The following is a 24,585-nucleotide window of genomic DNA, read 5'->3' as shown; positions in this document are numbered from 1 at the left end:
CTCTTCAGCCACCTAGAGCTGCCCTCTTCAGCCACCTAGAGCTGGTAGTGTTCATTGTAACTTGAGTTTTGGAAGGCCATGCTCCTTCCCATAGTGTCATGCTTTGCCTCATAAATGTACACATGTATCCAAAGAACGTTGAAGGTGGACCAACTCACCTACCACCATCCCAAAAGTAGATAAATTTAGTACTCTATCATATTTTCTTGGGGAAGAATGGCTTCAATCCCATATACCTTTGTAAGACTAGAATAAGTCCAATCATACAAATTTAGAATTTTTTGTTGTTCTAAAGATCAAAAATCTACAAAGAAAATAAAAGAAAAAATGAAAGAGAAGAAAAAAGAGGTAAACAAAAACTTTTATGAAAAGCAAAAGGAAGACATACTTAGCAAGCAAAGCAACACTTATGTCGTCATCAGTGCCCAAGCATAAGCAGCTATACTGGGTTTCTAAAGACCCGCGGAGTCTCTTGGGCAAACCCAGTGCTTGCTAAAATACGTCAAATAAACAAAAGAGAATGAAAACAAGAAATAAAGAAGAAACGAAGCAGGTGACTTAAGCAAAAATAAACAAGCAAGTCAAGAAACAAAAACTTCCAAAAAACTAGAATCTCTCTCTCTCTCTCTCTCTCTCTCTCTCTCTCTCTCTCTCTCTTATTTAAAACATAAAAAGTTAAAAGGCACTTTACACTTATGTCTCGTTTCTCGCTTCAATCCCAACCCACAATCGTTATTCCTTCACCATCAATACAATAATGAATGATCCTTTACTATTGCAAACTTAATGAAATCTCTAGTGTTTGAACTAATATAAAATAATAAAGCAGTTCATCCATTATCATTTCCTGCAATGTTTTTCATCAGTAAATGCACGTCTCTAATTCGTAGGTGAATCATATAATGCTAATCCACTTTCATTCACTGTATATCTTAGTTTAAATCATTGTTGATGAAGCAAATCTGAGTTTTTAATATGCAATTTCCTCATAGAATAGGAGAATCAGTTAACATAATCAAAATTACAAGACATAGATAAGAATGCACCCTTACACCTATTTCTCTAACCTAATTGTAATAAGGAATGCTGGCATGCATTTGGTAACCGAATAGCTAAAATCAAATGAAAAAACTAAAGAACCTCATTGTTCAAATGCCGCCATGCCAAATCATGCTGTAGTGGTACTTGAACAATCGGCACAGTTCCTCGTTTGATACTCTAGTCTAAGTTCAAGGACCTTCTTCATGTGTTACTAAGCTTTCTCCATTCCAGTGATAGGGTGTGACAATTTTGAACTGTTTTAGAGCAAGCATGAGACAGTGATCAAAAGCTAAGAGTCTTTAGTGGTTCAAAACATTGTTACTTAAGAAGATCTCTCTCCCTGTCTTGAGTTTGCCACCTCGATAGACCTCTGATTATCCATTCTAAATTGTGTTACTTGGTGTCTTGGCAAAACTGTTAGAAGTCAATGGCCCCACCTGTGAGCCCCCATATGAGGAGAACAAAGGGGTCATTCGACTAAAAGGGGGTAGGGTAACCTGGACCTTGTGATTTTCGGGGCAGATCTGGAACCCCGATCCCCATGTGTGTACCTGCAGGACTGACGCGACTGGAAGGGGACCCTGAGTGGTACAAGGTCTGCAGCAGCCAGACGTACATCTGACAGGGCCTATATATAGCCCTGCAGAGTCGAGTGTTGGGCAGACTGATCTGCCGACCTGGCAGGTCAGGCAGATATGGTCCTACAGACTGACTAGTCTGTTGGTTCAGTCAGCCAGCAGGTTGGCTGTTGGCAGCAGCCTATATAAAGGCCCTCCTACTCCACACTTAATTCTCCATTTTGACTGAAGCCTCAGCAGCAGGCAGCGCACTAGATAGTGAAGTGTTTTCTAAGCAGGAGTGCTCTTAGCAGTGTTTAATCCCAGCCCGTTTGCTGGATGATTGTTCTGCTCACCTTTGAGCCTGTTTTGCCAACACCTTGTGGAAGAATAAAGCCTCATCCATCCTGATATCTTGCTGTTGCCGAGGATGATGATGATATTGATGATGATGCTGAGATTGATATATACTCGACCATCGACATGACTATGTTGTACTTAGGACTTAGTACTGCCATCCTACATTTTTGCATTTTGCATTGGTATGGATGGTCGTTTAGTAGCTCCACTACCATAGCTTGTTGTATCAGGATTTTCACAATCTCATAGACCCATCGGTCTTCCGAAGACTTTAATAAACTTTCTTTCTCTCTCTCTCTCTCTCTCTCTCTCTCTCTCTCTCTCTCTCTTTGAAAATACTAGACACAGGCTGGGGCAAATACTATCACTTTGAAAATGACTGCAGGCACACCGACACTCGCAATTGGAAGATTCGGAACATTTTGTTTGATGCATATGTGGTTCAAACAGTACTCTATGGAGTGGAAGTATGGGGAGGCAGCATTCCCCCATCGACATGGAATGAGATCGAAAAAATGCAGAAGGCTTTCTTACACTGCCACTTAGGTGTAAAGGCAACTACTCCATACTCGGTGCTACTATTAGAAACAGGCAGGAGACCTATCGAGTTCCATGCTTTGGTTAGAGTACTGCAATACTTAGTGGAGGTACAACAAATGCAAACAGATAGACTACCTCATAGGGCATGGATGGCCAGCATGAAACTTCAAAAGAACCATAAGAGCAAGATCATTTGCACAGGATGGGGGACAGATATAAGGAAGTGGTTCAGCAGATGGAATGTAGACTCATACCTGACTATGCCACCCGCAAGAATTGATATCCAAGAGTTTCAAATGTCCCTACTGAGCACTCTACAGACTCAATGGCTAACAACAAAGAAGAGGGTGAAGCTGGAGTATTACCAAGATCACATCAACCCCACATGTTGGTCCACATATATGACAAAAGAGGCCCCTGCTCAGGCATACATCAGCACTTCCATCCGCTTGCTCTATCGCAGAAATATTGCTAGATTCCGGACTAGATCTCACATGCTTGCAATTGAGAAGGGAGCGTGGTTGAATCTTTCGCGACATGCCAGAATATGCAGATTTTGTGACTCTCAAACAGTGGAGACAGAGGCACACATAGCTCTGCAGTGTCCCAGTTATGCACACATTAGGGAGGACTACCGGAAGTTACTGGGAGACTCCACACAGTTAACATCAGTCCTTTCCACTGCCTCGCCGGCAGCATTAGGATCTTTTGTTACCCGCCTCTTTTTGTACCGTCAAGAACTTGAAAATTCTTGACCCCTCCACACCGGAGGAGACTTTTCTTGTACACCGTTCGGGTCCCATGGGTCGTTTTCGGCCCCCCGTGGACGATAATAATTTCTACTTCTACTTCTACTTCTACTTCTCTCTCTCTGACACACGCAGCCCATGCACGGCTCACATGGGGATGAGGTGCTCTAGCCCGACAGTGCTTCCAGGCACACTTTAAGGATCCGCCGACGAAGTGTTGGCTCTTCGATACACTAGTGCGGCTGGCTGCCATGTACGCAGCACCCTTCTGGGGATGTGACCTACCGATAGCAGAGTGGAGGAAATTTGAGCGGCTACAGGTGACTATGGGATCTAGGATGATTCAGAGCAAGCCCTCACTCCCGCATGAGATAGTACAGGCAAAGTTCGCCATGACACTACTACAGACTGATGCCATCTTCCAGACAGTGACTTTCATTCATAGAGTCTGGAACTTACCCCACTGGAGACTACCGAGGCTGGCTTTGGAGTCATCCAAACGACTAGCTAAGAGCCAGGCGGACACATGGTATGCATCAGATGGACAGGCTCCCTCCCTTTCAGTATAGTATGGATGCACCCCCTGAGTCGATTCCACAAGATGAGATTAATCGTATCATACAGTTAATCCTCCACCAGCTACATACATCTCGGGCTTGGGAGGGAGATCAGGACCTCCCCACCAAGATCCAGTTCTACCGCGACCATTTCCAGAGTGTCTCAGAGGAGGGCTTCATCATCAAACCCCAATACCTCGAGGACAGGGGAGTCTCACACGCACTGAGGATCGCCATTGGGCAGATGCGAGTTTCATCTCATCAGCTGAGGATTGAGGCAGGGAGAGGAACACGTGTACCTAGAGAGCAACGGATCTGCATGTTATGCACACTAGGAGAGATTGAGACTGAGGAGCATTTTCTCTGCGCCTGCCCAGCCTACTATGAGATCCAAGGGCGATACCACTGTCTTTATCAACACAGGAGTGGGTTCGGCCTGCTATCACGATTGATCCACTTCCATGACCAGGTCTGCATTGGGCTCTATCTACTTGAGATGCGCCGCCACAGGGAGACCTTGCTACAACAGATCGGGGAGCGGCAAGAGGGGACCAGACCACAGGATACACAGGCTGACCAAACACAGCGGCATGTCGCAGATTTCTATACTTTTAAGTCAGCTCCAAGACACAGTGGGGAGGAGGAGCTAGCTGATATAAGGGCGGTATGGACTGCTGAGAGAGGATTGCAAAGGTTACCCGTGACACGGAGAGCAACCAGAGCACACTTGATTGAGGTCCGACCTATCACGGCTTTCCTCATAGGAGATCGCCCTAGACGGGGGTTCACTCTGAACATAGCTCAGCAAGTTCAAAGATCGAGGAGACCACGCCCTCCTCTGCCATCACAACGTGAGACGGCCAAACAGACACAGATCCAAGATATCTTCGCCGCTCATAGACGAGCCACCACAGTGTTGGGTTCCGGTTCCGGCTCCAACAAGAAATAAAGAAGAAACGAAGCAGGTGACTTAAGCAAAAATAAACAAGCAAGTCAAGAAACAAAAACTTCCAAAAAACTAGAAACTCTCTCTCTCTCTCTCTCTCTCTCTCTCTCTCTCTCTCTCTCTCTCTCTCTCTTATTTAAAACATAAAAAGCTAGAAGGCCCTTTACACTTATGTCTAGTTTCTACAAAGAGGCAAAAATACATTTCTACTTAGAAAGCACAAGTATACTCAAATAAACTCTCTTTTGAAACTAAAAGAAAAACGGGCTATTCAGCTCCCCGCTTTTTGTTTTCAGCTTATGTTCAATCATTCTAAACAAACCTAAGGCCGAAACACCATAGATAAAAGACTTCATATCTAAGAATGTGCGAACTTTTTTCATTATTTTCCTTGGACTATCCCTCTTGTGTAATAGTAAAGTGATCAAATTACTACATTGAGTGATAAAAGACTCCTTAGTTGTACAAAGGCGGGAAAATCTATGGAATTGGGAAGAAATGACTCCATATTTTGCCAAATCAGAAATGTTTGAGTCAATGTGAGGCATTTTTATAATGTGTAAACCACTATATTCAGGTTGTTCACGTTTATCGTATATATCAACCTCTAATCCTATGGTAGCATTTATCGTATATATCAACCTCTGATCCTATGGTAGATTGAGAAAGTCTAAGATCTAAGAAAACACAAGAATCCCCTCTTGAAGTGCAGTTCAGTTCACAAGAGTCACGAGGATAGATTCCTTCTCCAAAAGCTATAGCGTCTTTGTACATAAAGTCTTGAAAGTTAGGAACATCTGGTACAAATAAATCATCTATAAAACGCCTAACTTGACTAAGCTTATGTAAAATGATAGGGCAGGTATTGATAGAAATAAGACGTTGCATAAACTCAAATTTATAAGTGAAAAGATAAAAGTTTGCTAAAAAGACGGCACAATTAGTGCCCATGGGGATTCCTATAACTTGTTAAAACAAAGAATCACCTATTGTGATGTAAAGATTATCTAAAAGAAAATCTATCCAAGAGCAAACATCTTCTACACTTACTACCTTTGTGTATTTTTTCTTTTTAGAACCTATGTCATGATCTTTATTTTTTAGCCACAAAAAGTCAAAGCATAAGGCTGTTTTCTCAACTTTTAGCACTTTACATCTATCTTTGTCAAATCTCAGCTTGAAAACTTCAGCCACAAGCTTTTTAATTCTAAACTTCAAGTCTTCCAGCTCAATCTTTGTGTAAAGCGTGGTAAAATCATAGGTTTGAAGGAGAATAGGAGACTCTTTTTCATGAATGCTTCGAGAGGAATTAAAAAATTTTACAACAGGAATCACTCCTACAGAGTCATTTAAAATCCAGCTTGAGTTCGAGGCGACATCTGCCTCTTTTAATAAGTCCCTCCAAAGTTCACGGACACTAGGCAACATGGCTTTGAAGCAGTAGCTTAGCCATTTAGAGACATTCGTCAAAGTAGTCTCACAAGCAGCTGCAATAAATCTTGGCTTTTTTGGAGTTTTGTGAAACTTCCGAGCAGCACAAAGGAAAGGTATGCTTGGATTGCAAACAAACCCAGAAGACTTGCAAAAACTCTGATGTTTTGAGATCAAATCCTTTTGAGAAACTAAGGCAGGGGCGTAAGTTTTGGCAGACGAGTTCACTTCTCTCAAAAGACATTCTAAGTAAAACTTTTTGCAAATAAAAACAAAGTTATTGGAACATTCGTCCACATAAGAAATGACAAAATTCCTATGGAATTTTCGAAGCAGAGTTTCATCTTCTTTAGAAAGATGGTTACTTTTCTTTGAGCAAATAACCGAAGGGACTTCTTCTAGTTTCAAAGCAACTTTCTTCAAAATCTTCCCTTTCCATTCTGATAAGATATTTTTAACTCCTAAACATTCTTCTAATTGCAAAACAAACTTTGATATTCCCTTATCGATAGCTTTTAAAAGGCAAGACTCTTTAAAAGAGTACAATCGAAATTTCGTGCCTTTCATGAAAAGGTCTCTTAGGTTACTAGAAAGCAAAATTGAGGTATCAGTTGTGGCTACATGTCCTAAATCAGCATCAATAAAGCTTTGGAATCTCTTACTTTTACAACAACAAGGTTCTTTAAGCATAGAAGATTTTGAATGCTCTGAAAGCCTTTTACCTATCTCTCCATAGTTGAAAGCCTTTTGTCCTAAAGTTTTTACATACTTCCAAGCTACTACTGGATGCTTCCAAATTCTTCTCACAAAATGAGGGAGAGAATCCATTACTTCAAGAGACTTCAAAATGGAGTTTAAGCCTATCTTGTCAAGTGAGGGAGAAGTAAAAATACAATTCAAGAGTTCCTTATTTAGATAGACTTCTTTGCTTTGAAAGGAAGCTTTTACTTTTAAGAAGTGATGCAACGAAGTTTTAAGTTGTATATAATGGAGCTTATTTAGATTCAAATCCTCAAAAGAGAAGTTTTCCAAGATGTACTGAAGTTTAAAAAGAACTTTGACATTATATTTTTCAAAACTTTTATTGAAAAAAGACCCAGTGACATTAATCTATCTAGGTAGAATAGTCTTCTTTTATAGTCTCGAGAAGCAAAAACTCTTGGAACTGAGGAAAGGAACTAAAGGAGAAGGAAGTGGAGGAAGAGGAAGTGAGGGAGGCAACTCACAAACTAAAACGAATAAAACCTGTCCTATAGGTTTGTCCTACATAAAGCATATTACTACTATGTATGTTATAGACAACATAAATTACTTGCGTGGCATGAATAAGACTAATAGAAGTCTTAAGATGCTTGTTTCTAAGACGTCTTAGTTTATTAAGAATTCTTATGTTATTATTAGTATAATGAGTGCTAACTAATAAAGCCTTAAAGTTAGACCAATTAATGTTACCTTCCCCAAAATCATGAAGATTATTCATGTTTGACCTAGCTAAAAAGTTATACCTTTCTCTATATATGTTTCTTCTAACTTTTTTGTTTTGATTTACCGAGCTAGACCCAACTAAATCACCTACCAAAGAGACAAGACCATCACTAGAATTTCCAATGTTGTTCAGTGAGGTCAAACAATCCAACATTGGGGAACTTGCTTGCACTCTCCCTGCCCATCCCAAGGCAGTTTCTCCCTTGCTATATCCCCTAACTCTAGCAGGAGCGAGACTAGTATTTAGGGGGGGGCTTGCTTGCACAGTCGTTACTCATCCCAAGGTAACTCCTCCCTTACTACTACAAGGGAATGTCACAGGAGCCAGATGACATCCCAGGAGATCGCCCTGTTGGTTTCCAAAAGGCGAATTCATCATAGCATGTATCGCTAATGCCAATATACCCCCAAACTGGCGATTACAGTTAGGGTTAGCCAGGGCCCCAAGGCCACTGTAAGAGCTTAATCAACCTAGAAGCACCAAAGAAAGAGAAAGAGAAAAGGAAAGTTACCAATAATTTAAAAAATAAATAAATAAATAAATAAAGTAAAATAAACAAAAAATAAAGCGATCATACAGTGAGATAAACCAAGGAGAGCAACTAAAACAAAACACAAAAGCATACTTTTTAAAGAAATAAAATTAAAAATAAAATAAAATTAAGGGAGAGATACAGAGAGAGACAAAATTAAAAATTTTAAAAATAAATAAATAAACAAAAAGAAAAGAATTAAAATAATAATAAGAATAAATGAGAATAAGATTAGCTGTTGGGGCTTCTGCACCCGTGTAAGATAAAACGATGTAGTTGAACAGCTGATCACCACTTGGACGAAAATTCAAAGAATTTGCATGTCTGCTAAGGCGATAGAAAAATATACCTTTGTAAGACTAGAATAAGTCCAATCATACAAATTTAGAATTTTTGTTGTTCTAAAGATCAAAAATCTACAAAGAAAATAAAAGAGAAAATGAAAGAGAAGAAAAAACAGGTAAACAAAAACTTTTATGAAAAACAAAAGGAAGACATACTTAGCAAGCAAAGCAACACTTATGTCAACATCAGTGCCCAAGCATAAGCAGCTATACTGGGTTTCTAAAGACCCGCGGAGTCTCTTGGGCAAACCCAGTGCTTACTAAAATACGTCAAATAAACAAAAGAGAATGAAAACAAGAAATAAAGAAGAAACGAAGCAGGTGACTTAAGCAAAAATAAACAAGCAAGTCAAGAAACAAAACCTTCCAAAAAACTAGAAACTCTCTCTCTCTCTCTCTCTCTCTCTCTCTCTCTCTCTCTCTTAAAACATAAAAAGCTAAAAGGCCTTTTACACTTATGTCTCGTTTCTACAAAGAGGCAAAAATACATTTCTAACTTAGAAAGCACAAGTATACTCAAACAAACTCTCTTTTGAAACTTGATTCCCATAAGAAAACAGGCATCACAACACAGCAAACACTATGGCACTCACACATGTACCATCCCTCTCGCTGCCTAGCAACCACTGCCTGCATGTGACCCATCTCCTAGAGAAACCAGAAACATATTCCCACACGGAACATGTTACCAGCCAAAGCCAGCAAATAAGATACACAATGAATTCAAAGCTGCTTGCATTCAGTACTCTTTCCACTCTCAGTAGGCATCAATATTCCAAACATTAGCCCTACGGGACTCTGCTCTCACACCCATGTGACCATAGGCATCCATACTCAATGCAAACACCTGCATTTAACCCGAGAGCGTTTACTAGCAGCCCACACAAGGCCACATGCTCCCCAGACAAATCACAAGTGCCCTTGACTCACTGGAATACCCAAACAACAGGCATAACTGAACTGCCCACGGTGCTCAGAAGCACATTGTAATCGCCCTGCCAAGCAAGTCTCTTCAAAAACACAGCCCAATTCTCACGGGCCATCACGAAAAGGGATGGGAGCACCCTTCACGGGTAGCCACCTTTTGAGTGTACGCATAGAGTCGATGGTCAAGAAAAAGGTGACTAAACCCAGCTTGTCACAAGCTCCAACAAGTGGCCAGTGATAATGTCTCCCCGTACCCAGACCATACAACATCAGGACTGCCCTGCCAGCTTTGCATCTGTACGGGTACTACTGCTGTGTACGACAACTTGCACGTAGGAGCATTGACAGTACGGCCGTCCATACAATCCCGTACGGACAGCAGCCCAAAAGCCTTCCGTACCTTTCTACCAAGGATCTCATACGGTTTTTGTGACCTTGGGAAGGCCACATCAGCCAGCACCCGTGCACAACTCGCTTCGTCCCCACTCACGTGCCCGTACGTCGTCATTGCAAGAGTTGCACGTGAAGCTCCCGTGTATAGCCACAGCCCCCAAGCTTCTTCTATACCCGTGAACCACCGCCCTCATGACGATCCGGCTACGCACTCTCCTTTTTTCCTCTCCCTTCTTCCTCTGCTCCAAGGTCTTCTGTGCGCCCGTCAGCCAGCCAGCTCCTTCCATAGAGTTCCTTTCCAAAATGGACTTGCATGGGCATGCCACATGGTAGCCCATGCCTTAGGATGCCCCTAAGGGCTTTCATTTTCCCTGAGGCCCCCCCCTCTAGTGGGGCCTTTTTAAAACCCCACCAAAGACCAACTTCAAAACTAAGGGTGTTTTGCCCCCTTTCTGGTCCAAACCACAAAAATCACCCCCAAGGCACAATTTCTAGGGGTTCTAGCACATCAAGCAACCCTTGACCATGCTCTTTGCTTTCCCACGGTCCTGCCCACATGTAGGCACCAAAAATCACGCCCTCATGACATACCCCTCTCTTGAAACATTGCAAGCATCTTTGATTGCATTCTGAAATACATGTGAATATACCATCATTAAAGCATGTATCACAAACTAGCACTGCATATATGATTGTTCAGAGCGTAGGGTAGCAATCCATATACACTGCAAAAATCTCATAGTCATTAGTGCACTGATCATAAAAGTCCCAAGGCAGATATACTGTCAGCAAGCAGTACCTCGGGTGAAACATACAATGTCTACCAAGTGACCTCCAGATATCTGAGCATGTCTGTAACAAAGAGACAATCTTACTACCCCTCTCTTGAGAATCAGGCAATGCTCCAGACCAACCGAAGTTGGCTCAAGCTAAAAAGCTTCTAAGTAGGTGTTTCTGCCAAATCACCCTCTTCCAGCCACTTTGCATACAAACCAGAGAAAATTTACCTCTGGCTTTCCTTCCCTTATGTGCCAATACCTGCTCTGGAACTAAGATATCATCAAGTTTCCCAACTTCTGGCTACACACAAAAAGCATATCCTCTGGCCCATCTCCTGAAAAGGTTTGAGAAGATTCACATTTCAAGCATATTTGAATCCTCCAAAGATCTGGTAGCTTCAATCAGTAAGCTACATCAATGATCTGCTAGCATACAATGCAAATCCCTACAAAAACATCCATCTCTTGTCACAAAGTTGGCCAAAGAAAGTCTCAACTGCTTTCAATAAAGCATCAATATGTCAATGCCCTGCACGCTAGACCCGACCTGCTTGTAACACCAGAGACGACCATGCCTCTGAAGGAATCCATCTCTGAAAGTATAATGCAAATGCTGCTGTGCTTCTCAGACAACCTAGTCTGAGTGAGGAAAATATCTCAAGGTCTGATGATCTGTCTGTACAATGAAATCAGCCCCTAGCAAGTAATGCTCCCACACAGAGAGAACAAGAACCACAGCCAGCAACTCTTTCTCATATACTTGCAAATTTATTTCGGCATCCTGCAACATTCTACTCTCCAAGGCAACAACCCGTCCATTCTACATGAGGATTGCACCAATTTTGTTTCCATATACATCACAGTAGACAGCAAAAGCCTGACCAACATTGCCATTAGCCATAGCAGGGTTTGCTATACCAGCCCCAGTGCCCTACATACCAAGCATGCCTATAGGAGCTCCCATAATGCCATGCATTCCACTTTGCATTCCTCGCTGCATGCCAGTGTTTCCATTCATAACTCTCTGCATTCCAACCTGCGTTCCCCAAGCATAGTGCCTTGCATACCTTGCGTTCCAGGCTGAAAACCAACAGGGTGATTTCCAAGCATTCCTTGACCATTCCCAAACCTGGATGCACTAAGGGATAAGGAATGACTTGCTGTCCCTGATTTGCATGCTGAAAACCATTGCCTTCGCCATGCAAATCAACACTCAGACTCATGAATAAACTGTTGCAATGGAGCATCCTGTCCATTTGGCATAGAGATTGGCTGTCCATTCAATGGCATAGGTCCATAAGGCTGCCTATCAGCATTCTCATCATCTTCAACAGAAGCTCCCTCAAACAAAGATTGCCCATCTTGGGAGGACTCATGTTCCCTATCCCAATCCTCGTCACTATGTGACATACTTGCCGAATTCTCCTTGCTGCAATACAATTACAGCAAGCAATACCTGCAGCAGAGACTACCACAGGTGCGCGATAATCAATTATGTCTCAAGAAAAGTGAGTTCGGCCTTATGGAAATCCAATATTTGGAATATACCATAAGCGCCAATAGCATTCGCTCGGACCCTCAAAAATTTCAAGCAATCCCCACGACGGCCCAAGAGATCCGATCTTTTGTAGGGCTTTGCCAGGCCTATAGTTCGCATGACCGGATTCTCCACCACCTCAGCACCCTTAACCGAACTATTAGAAGGGGCAAAGACTTGCCAACAGAAGATTTCCGTGACTGGCGCAGCTTTGCGAGCCTTCCACGACCTACAACAATTGGCCACGACAGCTCCAATGAAAATCGCATCTTGGGATGATCCATTCTTGGTCATTACTGATGCAAGCAATGGAAGTGTTACAGCAAGAAGAAAGACCCGTGGCATACTACAGTAGAAAGCTCAACCTTGCCGAAAAGAATTACTCGGTCTATGACAAAGAATTACTCAGCGTCATCCAAGCATTAAAACACTGGAAGCTGTTCCTTTATGGACGTACCTTTACAGTCAAGACAGACCACCAAGCCTTAAAGTGGCTGCAAACAATGCCCAACTCACAGTGGAGCGATCGGCAATCCCGATGGAGTCACATCTTCCAACAATTCGACAGCATGATTGAATATGTCCCTAGAAAGAATAAACCCGGCGCCGAAGCTCTCAGTAGAAAAGCCTCCATTCAGCCAATCGAAAAGGCCACTATACTAGAGATTCAAGGGAAAGACCTTGACTCTATGAAAACACAGTACGCGGACTCCACAGAGTTTGGCACTCAATATTAGTTTGCCTTAACTCTTGCGCCCGGCCATTATTCAATCCAAGATGGATGGTTATTCTACAAGCATAGACTTTTGTGCTCAAAGACAAGTGGCTAGCTCTGCTCCATGACACCATGACGCCCTCACAGGTGGCCATAGAAGCATAAATAGTACTTTGGAAAAACATAATGTTTTCCATGTGTCCTTGCTAATGCCACATGTCGGACAGCATGTCCAAGTCCTTCCTGAGCTACCACCTATGGATGAGGAGGGCCACATACTCTATGTTCTGAAGCGCATCATGGGTTTCAGGGATCACGTACTCCGAAACAAAGTCTACACCGAGTATCTTACCAAGTGGCAAGGACTCCCTGAGGATGAGAACTCATGGCAGCCAGAGAGCATTGTCCAGGACAACCCCTATCTCCTACCGGCCTGACTATTATTTGCGGTTTGCTGCACCTATTTAACAGCCCGCATATGAAATTTTGAAGGCAAAATTCTATGGGAAGGGATGGCTATAATGAAGGGGGAAAAGAGGCCAAGTTAGACGCCCTTTAGGTGGAAAATGTGGAGGGACTACATAAGTCTCCATCCACCCCCTACTATGTACCTTTGGATGTGACATCTAATCCTATCTACTCTCCCTTCCTCCTTCCTGCCTACGCTCACACTCTCTCTCTCCTCCCTCTCTCTATCTCTCTATCCCCTCATTCTTCTCTTTTCCTCTCCTTCCCCTTCTCCTCTCTTCTCCTCCCTTCCTTCTGCTATTCTCTCCCCATCTCCAAATTTGCCCTTCCACCCTTCTCTACATGGTTCATGCACCTATCGCTCCGCCAGCAACACATATAGCCAAACGCAGCTAGTGCATCTGATGGCAGCAGCTTCTACGGAGCAGGGAGTGGGTGATGGGCAGCAAGCCACTTTTGATGACATGTTGGCAGATTCTTTGCGTTCATACAAGGCCCTACCTAAGGCCATCAAACTTGAGATGCCCTTCTCCGATTATGTGAACCTCAAGCGCCGCACTTCATGTAGGGGGTGGATGGAGACTTATATAGTCCCTCCACATTTTCCACCTAAAGGGCCTCTAACTTGGCCTCTTTTTCCCCTTCATTACAGCCTTTAGTCAGTTTTTGCTTTTTTTGAGAAGGTACATCCGAAGACTTTACTTCTCCCGTGCTAGAAGCTAGATGAAAGAACTTTCTTTTGTTCTTCCCTTGCATCTTGGTCATAGCTGTTTTCTTGGTTGATTCCATAATATGCACGCAAAATGAATGGCTTCCTTCAAGGTAGAGCTTTTGTTATTCTTTACTTGCAAACTATATACATCGGGTAATCCAGCTACAGAAACCCAAGAGGGTAATAGGATCCATCTTTGTAGCCCGAGTCTATAGATCCCTGCATTTTTGTAGGTATGTCTCAAAAGTCAGATTCTGCTTGGTCATATCGAGAGCTTTAAACTTAGCCACAATATCGTAATCGTCTTCCTTCTTGAGAAATTCAGCTCTGAAAGTCTCCTCAAACTCTGCCCAAGTGGTTGGCTGAGGCCTCATTCCTTCCACCAAAGAAGAGCTTTTCGTGCTAGGTATCCAACTCCTAATTGAATTCTTTTGTCCTCAGAATAGGGATCGAAGTTGAAATGTACTTGTCATTTATGGAGCCAAGTATCCACCACTTCTTTCTTGCTATCTTTTTGTTCCCCAGAAAACCGAGGTTGGAGTTACGCCATCGCATCCATGTGAGTCAAAGGCTCAAGATGAGTCTACATCGCAGTGATTTGCTGAAACATCTGCTCATGATTTGAATTCAATACTTCAAAGTTTTGCCTCCAGACCAATGAGGAATTGGTTGAAGGCGTCTTTGGTAACTAGATCTTCATTGTTGTCCATATCGACTTCTATTTCAGACATCTTGGAAGGCTAGCTGGAATTCACCATAGGGTGATCTGCCTGAGGAAGATGATTTCCATCAGCCATGCTAAAATCTAGCAAAAAAAAGACTCAGAAGGAGGTAGAAGGCTGTAAACTGCAATAAACCTGCCAAAATTGCGATTGGAGAGAGAGAGCCGGCTAGTTCACAAGCTAGTCGGCAACTGAGATAGCAAAGCTGGTTCGAACACCTAGTCGACTGAATGAACTGCTGCTCGTCGGAGCTGTAGACCATCTTCTCCCACATCTAGTGATGCCCTATGGGCCCTAGTATGTGCCTTGCAGGCATAGTTATAGGCACTCTAGTGTTTTAGTGCCTTTTATGCCACATAGGACATTTAGTCGTATGTGACACCTAGAACACTTAGTCCTAGGGTCTACCTTCAAGTACCTTGTACTTTCTTTTCTCTAGTACAGTTGACGTGACGGCTTATCACTCTTGAATCTTGTGCTTGCTCCCACGCTCACCGCACCTACAGTGGTATCAAAGCGGGCATTACTCACTCCCCCAGCCTTCTCCAGCCTCCCAGAGCCCCTCCATTGCTCTTTGGGAGCTAGTCACTTGCTGGTCGACTGTTTCAACAGCTCGTTTTTGAAATTGTGAGCAGTTCTAGGGACTTCCAGGAGCTTTTCATCGCGGTAACTTGGCTTCTCCAGCTTTCTCTTGATAGGCGGCTGCACTTCGAAGATCTCCATCAGCTGGCTTAGGTCTTGTACGGCTGTCCTTCCACCTCGGGTCACTTCTACAGCAAGCGTATGCAGATCACGACCTGTCTAGTACACTCTCCAGGGACCTCCAGCAGCTACATCTTCAGTTCGAAGCCTTTTGAGGCAGTTCCAGCCACCCTATAGCTGCTCCTTCACCTCGACATGCTGCTGCTGCCGTGCTGGAGACTCTATCTCCATCCTAGATACCTCTACTAGCTAGGTGACTAGCTGGATACACTTTTCCAGCTCGCAATCTGCACAAGGCTCTAATTCGAGGCACCTCCAAGTGGCGAATGCTCATCTACAGCGGGCGCCTACTCCACGCGAGTTATCTAGGAGCCTCTCTCAGGTTGTCCAGCCTGTTCTCAACAGGATCCGCTCAGTTTCAGCCCCCCCTTGCTGAACCTACTGCATTTTGACAGTATTTGACTGTCAAACCCTAATTTCCAACAGGAAAATTTAGGGCTTTTGACATTTGGACCTTCAACTTGTCAATACAACACTTTGGACAAGGTTGACAACTGAAATCCTTCCAAAAATTGAAGTTCTCAGTCAAATTCAGGTTCAGGACTGTCACATTGTGCCACGTCATCACTCAGGCCTTCCAAATTTGGGGCTTTTGTGTTGGGAGCTCAATTTCAGCTGGTAACTCTGTTCCTATACCTTGCTGCACATATTTTTAGTCTATTTGCTCTCTCTATTTTATCTGAGCAAGAAAAGGCACCGTGTTGCCTTGAGGCCCAGTGCAGCCTCCTGGAAATATCTGTTGTTGGCTCATAGGTATTTGGGACAGTAAGACATTTTTTTGCAGTTTAAAGCCTTGAGGCTATCCTTTGGTCACTTTGTCAGTGCATTTCTGTCTGTACTATTTACAATGGCTTGGAACAATCACGACTTATTTGGCATTCTTCGTGAAGATGATAAGTTGGATGGGACCAACTATCCGATGTGGTCTTATCTCATGAAACATATTCTTGTTGCAAGGCACTTTTGGAATATTGTTTCTGGGGTTGATCTGAGGCCAGCCAATGCTATAGTGGCTGCCCCTACTGCTGGTCCCTCTGCAGAGGGTACTCCTCCTAAAGCGTTATCCTCTAGCACCCCTGCTGCTGCTCCCCCAACTCAGGAACAATCAAGATGGGATGCAAGAGATGCAAATGCACATTCTTGTATTGCTTTATCATGCAAGAGAATCATTATTCCACACATCCGGTCTTGCATGACAGCAAAGGATGCTTTTCAGTTTGCTCATGTTGAGGGGGGTATCATGATGTCACAGTCCAAGTATATTGGACAGCTCCTTGATCGTTTTCAGTTTGAGGATTGCAAGCCAATCTCTACTCCAGTGGACCCTGGCTTCAAATTTTCAGCTCATGATGGGAGCCCACCATGTGATATCACTCTTTACCAGCAGGCTGTTGGATGTCTCATTTACTTATGCCACACCAGACCTGACTTACAATATGCAGTATCCCAAGCTTAGCAGGTTCATGCACATGCCCAGTTCACAGCATTGGCAGGCAGTGAAGAGAGTCTTCAGATATCTCAGAGGCACTCAGGATTTAGCCCTCTTCTATGGTGATCAGGGTTCACTTACCATGCATGCTTACACGGATAGTGACTGGGCAGGTTGTTCCAACACCAGAGTGTCACATACCGGCGATTGTTTTTTGCTTGGCCATTCATGTATCTCTTGGCTCAGCAAGAAGCAACCAACAGTTGCCACATCTAGCTGTGAGGCTGAGTACAGGGCAGCCTTCACTGCTACAGTAGAGTGTGTCTAGCTTCGACAGTTACTTACACATCTTGGTATTCGCCAAACATCCTCCACTATGGTCTACACTGACAGCCAGAGTGCTTTGGCCATTGCGCGTAACCTAGTGTTTCATGCGCGTACCAAGCACATTGAAGTTCACTATCATTATGTTCGAGAGCAGTTGTCAGCAGGAGACATAGAGTTGTCCTACCTTCCCACAGAGGACAACATAGCAGATATGTTTACAAAGGCACTTCCTCGTCCCAAGTTTGAAGTCTTCCGACAAGCTTTACACTTGGTTTCCTTTGTTACATGATCTGACATACCTTGTACATTCATAGGTGGCCATATCCTTTTGGATGAACATGTGCCACCATGACCAGAAAATACTAGGTATTTTGAGACGTTTCCAGAATACTTCAGCCCATACCATGGAGGGGGGTTTGTAGACATCTTCTCCCGGTTCTAGTGATGCCTTATGGGCCCTGGTATGTGCCGGCATAGTTATAGGCACTCTAGTGTTTTAGTGCCTTTTATGACACATCGGACATTTAGTCCTATGTGACACCTAGGACACTTAGTCCTAGGGTCTACCTTCAAGTACCTTGTACTTTCTTTTCTCTAGTACAGTTGACGTGACGGCTTATCACTCTTGAATCTTGTGCTTGCTCCCACACTCACCGCACCTACAATAGCTAAGGGCAAATCAGCTGGCCGAATAGCCTGGCGGTCCAAACAGCCAAAGGGCTGTCCCAAAACAAGGAGGCGATTGAACTAGCAGGGCGAAGAATAGCCCGGACAGCTATGCGACTGTTGTCCAGAGGGAAGGGATGGCGAGAGAGACATTTGAGCGGCAAGAGGCAGGAAGGAAAAAGGGCAAGTCCAGAGCTCAACCCAATAGGCGCATGGCAGATCTTGGGCAAGATGCCTCTAAGCAGGAGGGCTCCTATATTTATAGGTAAGTCTTGAGCTTTGGTTCTAAAACCGGTGCCATTACTTCTTTCAAGAGGGCAAGGGTTCAGTCCACTCTCCCATTTGATCCATTTCCATGACCATATATGTTGGCCTCTTTTTGATGGAGATGCGGCTACACGGGGAGACCCTGTTACACCAGATTAGACAACAAGAGGGGACAATACCACAGGATACTGATCGGGCGCAAAGACACGTCACTGATTTTTATGCCTTTGAGTTAGGCCCGAGACACATCGAAGTGGAGGATGAGGAGATACCTAACACGAGGGCAGCTTGGGTTAGTGGCAGAGACGATGCAGAGTAGCGGAGCAAGAACAACAGAGGATGACCAGAGCACTCAAGATAGAGGTCCAGCTCATCGTTGCTCTACTCAAAAGAGACCGACAGACCCGAGGTGTCACCCTTGATGTTGCTCACAGTATATAGAGATCTCGAGACCATGCCCTTGCCACGGCGAGAGATAGCTTGACAGAAACTACAATGCGCGGCATTATTGTGTCTTATTGGAGGGACACCACGACTCCCAGATATGTCCTCGGAGCTTTCACACTACCTACCGGAGTCTCTTAGAAGCCTTAGAGAGTGTGCTTTTCTAAGTCTCTAAGGTTTGAGTTTTTTAGATCATTAGCTTAGGCCTTAGCGCGCTCTTTGCCTTAGCCAATGGCGGCTTGAATGAGTTATTCTGCTGATTATACTTTATCTCATAGACCCGTGAGGCCTCCTGAAGACGTTAATACAACTCTCTCTCTCTCTCTCTCTCTCTCTCTCTCTCTCTACTATACCATTCTTAAACCCAATTTTTCAATCAAAACTGGAAGCAATCTAAGGTTTTTTTTTAATGCAGCAAGCTTACCAACAAGTCCTCAAACTAAGTGGCAACTGTTGGAAGTAATTCTTGCACGTTTGTCCTGTCTTTCAGTGTGCCCATGCAGATGATAGAACTTTGTCATTCAATTTTTTACTTTCTATCCATTATTCCAATTGCCAGCTGCAGAGCAGAGGTTTGAAAGCAACACATATGGCACATAATTTTCATGAGCCAATTGAAAGGCACGTCCTGCAACACGCTGTCCTCTGTGTATGTCTAAGTGTGTCCTACATGAACTAAGTAAAGTCATCCATGCTGTAGCACAAGGTTGGGATGGCAAACTATTGATCAAGTTCTCCGCTTCATCCAACTGTCCTGCACGTCCTAGAAGATCAATCAAACAGTTATAATGCTCCGATGTTGGTGTAAAGCCATGGCCTTCGTTCATGGTAATAAAGCAACAAAGGCCCTCATCTACAAGTCCAGCTCGGCTACAGGCAGAAAGCACACTGGAGAAAGTGACCATGCTTGGGATCATGCCTTGCGACAGCATTTGGTGGAACAATTTATAGGCCTCCTTGCCCTCCCCATGCTGGGCATGTGCTGTAATGATGGAATTCCAAGTAGTAAGATCCCGCTTTGTCATTTTGCTGAACATCCTCCATGCATCCTCCAAGCTTCCACACTTGCCATACATATTGACAAGGGCATTGCCCACAATGAGGTCAGACTCAAATCTGCTGCCCATGATGCGAGCATGGATCCGCTTGCCATCTATAAGTGCTGCCTGGTTAGCACATGCATCAAGAACCCCGATAAAAGTAACCTTGTCTGGTCTAATACCTTCACTGTCCATTTGCTGAAAAAGGTGGAGCACCTCCTTGATCTGGCCATGCTGGGCGTATGCTACAATCATAGCAGTCCAAGAGACCACATTCAAATTTGACAATTTCTTGAATATCCTCCATGCATCTTCCAAACTGGCGCACTTGCCATACATATGCATGAGGGAAGTTCCTACAACAACATCAGATTCTAACTCACTTCCCACAATGGAGGAATGGATCCGTTTGCCTTCAGCTAGATCTTGATCTTTGCCAGAGGCATCGAGGACTGCAATCAAGGTGGCTCTGTTTGGCATCATGCATTCAAATTGCATTTGCTGAAAAAGCTGGAGCGCTTCCCGTCTTCCATATTGCGCAGAAGCAGAAATTATGGCGTTCCAAGAAATGAGATTACGGTCACGCAGATTGTCAAACAGCTTGCGTGCATTGTCCAGACTCCCACATTTTGCATACATGCTAACGAGCGCTGTCCCGACAACGACGTCTGACTGAATTCCCCGGCCCGTAAGGCAGGCGTGTATCCGCTTGCCTTCCACTAGAGCTGCCTGGATAGAACATGCAGATAGAATTGTAAGAAAGACAATCTTATCGGGAATCACATTCTCCAAATGCATTTGATGGAAAAGTTGTAGGGCATCGGCGGCCTGCTCGTTCTGCAAGTAGGCTCCGATCATGATAGACCACGAGAAGACATTTCGTTGAGGCATTTTGGAAAAGACCTCGAGGGCATCCTCCACAGCCCCGCATCTACCGTACATCTGTACAAGGAGATTCTCCAGAAACGCGTTTCCACAGTGCCCACTGCTGATGCTGATGTGGGCATGGAGCCGCTTGCCTTCTGACAAGTTTACGCACTGCCTCAACAGAGTCTTCATTGTCTTTGCAAGTGCCCCCTTTCTTCTCAAAGTCCCGGAGTTATTATAATGCTTTAGTTATTGTCGAAATCCCAAGGCAGCACTCCTGCAATCACTATTTTCTATGTTGTTGCAAGAGACCAAAACCACATCATCGATGCCCATAGAAAATTTGTCATGCCATCCTTGATATCTATTGTTGAGGTCAATGCCCATTGAAAATTGTTCATGCCAACCTTCTTGAGGACTTACTCAAGACTACATTTTACATTATCAATGCCCATTGAAAATTTGGTCATGCAGTGTGTGTGTGTGTGTGCGCGCGCGCGCGCATGTGTGTATGTGTGTGTGTGTGTGTGTGTGTGTGTGTGTGTGTGTGTGTGTGTGTGTGTGTGTGTGAGAGAGAGAGAGAGAGAGAGAAGGGGGGGGGCTTGGGGTGGAAGGAAACAATACTTAAATGAGAGATGGAAAGGCTCATATTCATTCATCAAGTATGAAATGACAAGTGAAGTACAAGCCTTTATAGGTCACTCACACACATACAAGCACCAAGTGCATATGGGATAAGTCCCATGGTGACACCTAGCAGTCACACATCAACCCACTACTAGATCTCTAGTACAACACATCTCACACACTCTTTGGCTATGATATCTCCAACACAAATGTCTAAATATGATGGGCATGATGGGCATGAAGGTTCTAGACCTATGTTCTTCGATGGTCGGGCCTCGTTCAGGGATGTCCTTCAACAAGATAATTAGTAGTAGGAAAAAGTGGATGGAGGCCACCATGGCAAGATAAAAAACTATGGCATATGTATCGTTTTGCAAATGGTAGACAAGTAGATCGAAGGTAGCGACGGGTGAAAAATTGAAGCTAAAAAAGTTCACCAAAAATCTTGTTATCATTGGTCAAATGGCTTATGAAGATTATCAAGTGCGCTTGAACAAGTTTGGATGCTTTATAGAGGAGTTTCATAATGGCATTGTGGGCAAGATTCTTGCCACAGAACAAAAGAGAGGAACATTGGTCACATGTGATGCAGGAAAATACTATTTAAAACAAGGCATGTGCCAATAATGGTCCCAAACAAGATCAAGAGGCTCAACTTTGGCACAAAAGATGGGCATATTAACTATAGATGTTTGAAGGAAATGCAAACAAAAGAATTGGTGAAAGGGCTGCCCATATTTGGTCATTTAGATTTCAGCCATGTATGCCCTACATGCCAATTTGCCAAATAAACAGGATTTCCATTTCCAAAGAGAGGTAGAATGAGCAAGTACCCCTACGACACATTGGGATCGCTTACTTGCAACATCTGAAAGTTGCTCCATTTCCAGTAGCATGACAGAGGCATATATATGGGATGTACCCGTGCTTGTGCTTGCATTCAGTATATTTGCCAAAATTGAGGCTACTTCAAAAAAGGGCTGGTTGTAATACAATATCTACATATAATTGGAACATGTGTGGATTCGGAGTGTGATAGCCGCCTCATTTCTCTTTTGGGTTGGAGGCATGTCGAGGGCAGAAACTTTCTTCAAAATATGTAGTCAAGGCCCACACCTCCATTATGTTAGCAGCCTTGACATCAAAACTTTATAACTTTCCCTTCCATTGGTTTAAATTGTAATTTCTTTGAAGGAGCCGAATTTTTGGAGGACCCGATGCCATTGGGGATCAGTGGGATTGATTTCTTCATTTTGCTAATCTTCTCCCTATGTGGGAAAATTGTTGAGCTTCTCGACTAGTGGTGGGATTAGAAGGGGCTCCTTGGAGAAGAGAGTCGGCTACAAAATGTTTTGGATGTAATCATGAGTTATACCAGTGGGGGTGGAGTTTGAGGGTAGTGGAAGATCGTCTATGGGTTCTAATTGTGTGTGTGTTGAAGGTGCTGGTTTGTGAGGTGGATGTGTGTGCGCTGTCAGAGGTGGTGTGCAGAGCATGGATGGATTAGAGAGGAAAATCAAGATAAATTTTGAGTGGAGAAGTAATAGGGCAGGAGGGGTTAGGGTAAGGAGCTAGAGGAGGATTGTAGGGAGAGGGATGTTCGGTGGGCTAAAAAATAGCGAGTGCTATGGAGATATGTTTTGAGTGGGAAAGCGGTAGGACGAGAGGGGTTAGGATAGGGAGGTGGGGAGGGGGGGGATTGTAGGGAGAGGGATGCTTGGTGGATTGAAAAATAGCATGTCGGAGGCCACTCGCTTAGAAGAGTTGGATAGGCCACATGCCCGATTTTGAATTGGCCTAAACCTATCGCGAGCATGTTGCGCATGGCCTCAAAAACTCCATTGTATAGAAGAATGATGCTAGAGGGGTAACACCAATCACGTTATTATAGAGGAGTTAATTCCTCATCTGCTCAGCTTCTAGGCAACTGCCACCTACAACCACCCAAGGCCTTTGGCCAAGGAATGTGTGTTGCAAGCCCATAATGGCAAGTCAGCTGGTTTTGCGAGCTCCAATATACCTTCTTTAAGGGGAAATATAAATGACTCTTGAAGAATGTGAGAGCGGGCTCGCAAGTTAAGGAGAATTGGATGGAGTGGAGATGGACGGGGAGCAACTGGATGTTGGCATCCTTTTCAAAAGGCATGTGTCCCTACTAAAGAATGCCATGGCGAGAATGGGGTGGGAGTATTCTAAGTGGCAGCGAAGGATTTTGAGAACGTAAATAGGCAGGAGGACGTTAATGAGTTTAAGGTGGTATTATGCAAAGTATATTTTTAGAACATTTACATGGAAGTGCAGTGTATCTTCTATTGGGCATGGTTCTAGTGCATATGCGCCTAAATCTAAGGGTGCTTCCATAGCACTTTTGTATTTGTCTTCTCACTGGCTTTCCCTTTTTGGCTCTTCCTGAGGCATTTACCGAGCATCTAGGAGTTGGTTTTGGAGTTGGAGAGTGCACTCCCATTGGGCCAAGAATTGGGCATCCATGGCCTCTAATTGCTTGGTCTGGTTGAATTGTGCTTGCTCGGTGGTATTGCGATATGCCTCAAACTGTTGTTCAAGGTCCATATAAGCTTATTGTAGCATGTTCGCACGAGATTTTTTAGAGGTCAGATCTACCTCTACATGAGTGAGCCACTCCTTGATTGCAATAGTTTTGGCTTTGTCGGTGCATGCTCTCTCCTCTAGTTCCTTATTGGATTTCTTGATGAGAGATTGTCTTTGCTCGTTCCACTTGCAGGTCTTGGACTAGTTTGAAGTCTCTCATCTTTGCGAGGGTCAGGCCGATGGAGGTGCAAAGTTGAGTTTTTTATAAGCGATATCTTGATGATTAATAGTGCCCTAGTACCTCTAAGATTTCAATCCAATGCAGTTTGGGTGGAGTAAGTTGGGGCTTGGGAGGGTCCTTGCCCTTGAGATTGGCTAGCAAGGCTGTCACCTGTTGTGTAATTTAGCTTGAAGGGCCTTGAGATTGTGGAGCAGGTGGGTCATCAAATTCGAACAATAAGCTTGGGTCCAGTCGATCGTTGTTGAGGGGGGCCACCGGATGCTATTGTTCCTATATGAGTCTTTGAGGTCACCCATGGTGGGGTGTGGGAGTTGGCTAACTACTACTGCCCACTTGAAGAGTTGAGATTCAAATCTAGATGGTAGGGATGGTCGTCTTGCGCTGTGTCGTAAGGTTGACCAAGTGAGGTGGAGCTTTATCTCTTTCTTGTTCCTACCAAGATTTGTCTCAGCCATCAACATTAGGCTAGTTGCTCGGAGGAGTTGTAGAAGTGGTAGGGGAAGTCTTGGAGTTCGAGCTACTACCCTGAAGTCTCCCACTAGGAATTCTTTCTTCAGCATGTGCTGGAT

The 24,585-nt window shown here is 43.9% G+C and overlaps 1 pseudogene across 2 annotated transcripts in view; it reads right to left on the bottom strand.

Moving 5' to 3' along the window:
- LOC147880873 (pentatricopeptide repeat-containing protein At2g13600 pseudogene) overlaps window positions 1-20,874 on the bottom strand; it is a 33,193-nt pseudogene extending 12,319 nt beyond the window's left edge. Inside the window, exons 1-2 of one of the 2 annotated variants that reach the window (XR_015540480.1) lie at window positions 19,116-20,874; window positions 42-158 (exon numbers count right to left, since the gene is read on the bottom strand). The product of XR_015540480.1 is annotated as a pentatricopeptide repeat-containing protein At2g13600 pseudogene, transcript variant X1 (transcript). Of the gene's footprint in view, window positions 1-41; window positions 159-19,115 lie in introns of those variants that run through there. The other variant, XR_015540481.1, reaches the window with a different exon arrangement.
- Window positions 20,875-24,585: the final 3,711 nt, after the last annotated feature.

The sequence above is a fragment of the Dipteris shenzhenensis genome, chromosome 31 (assembly GCF_047967505.1).
Source record: "Dipteris shenzhenensis isolate YYH24624 ecotype China chromosome 31, Dip_SZ_1.0, whole genome shotgun sequence".
Classification (NCBI taxonomy): domain Eukaryota; kingdom Viridiplantae; phylum Streptophyta; class Polypodiopsida; order Gleicheniales; family Dipteridaceae; genus Dipteris; species Dipteris shenzhenensis.
This window is presented reverse-complemented; position numbering and strand designations above follow the sequence as displayed.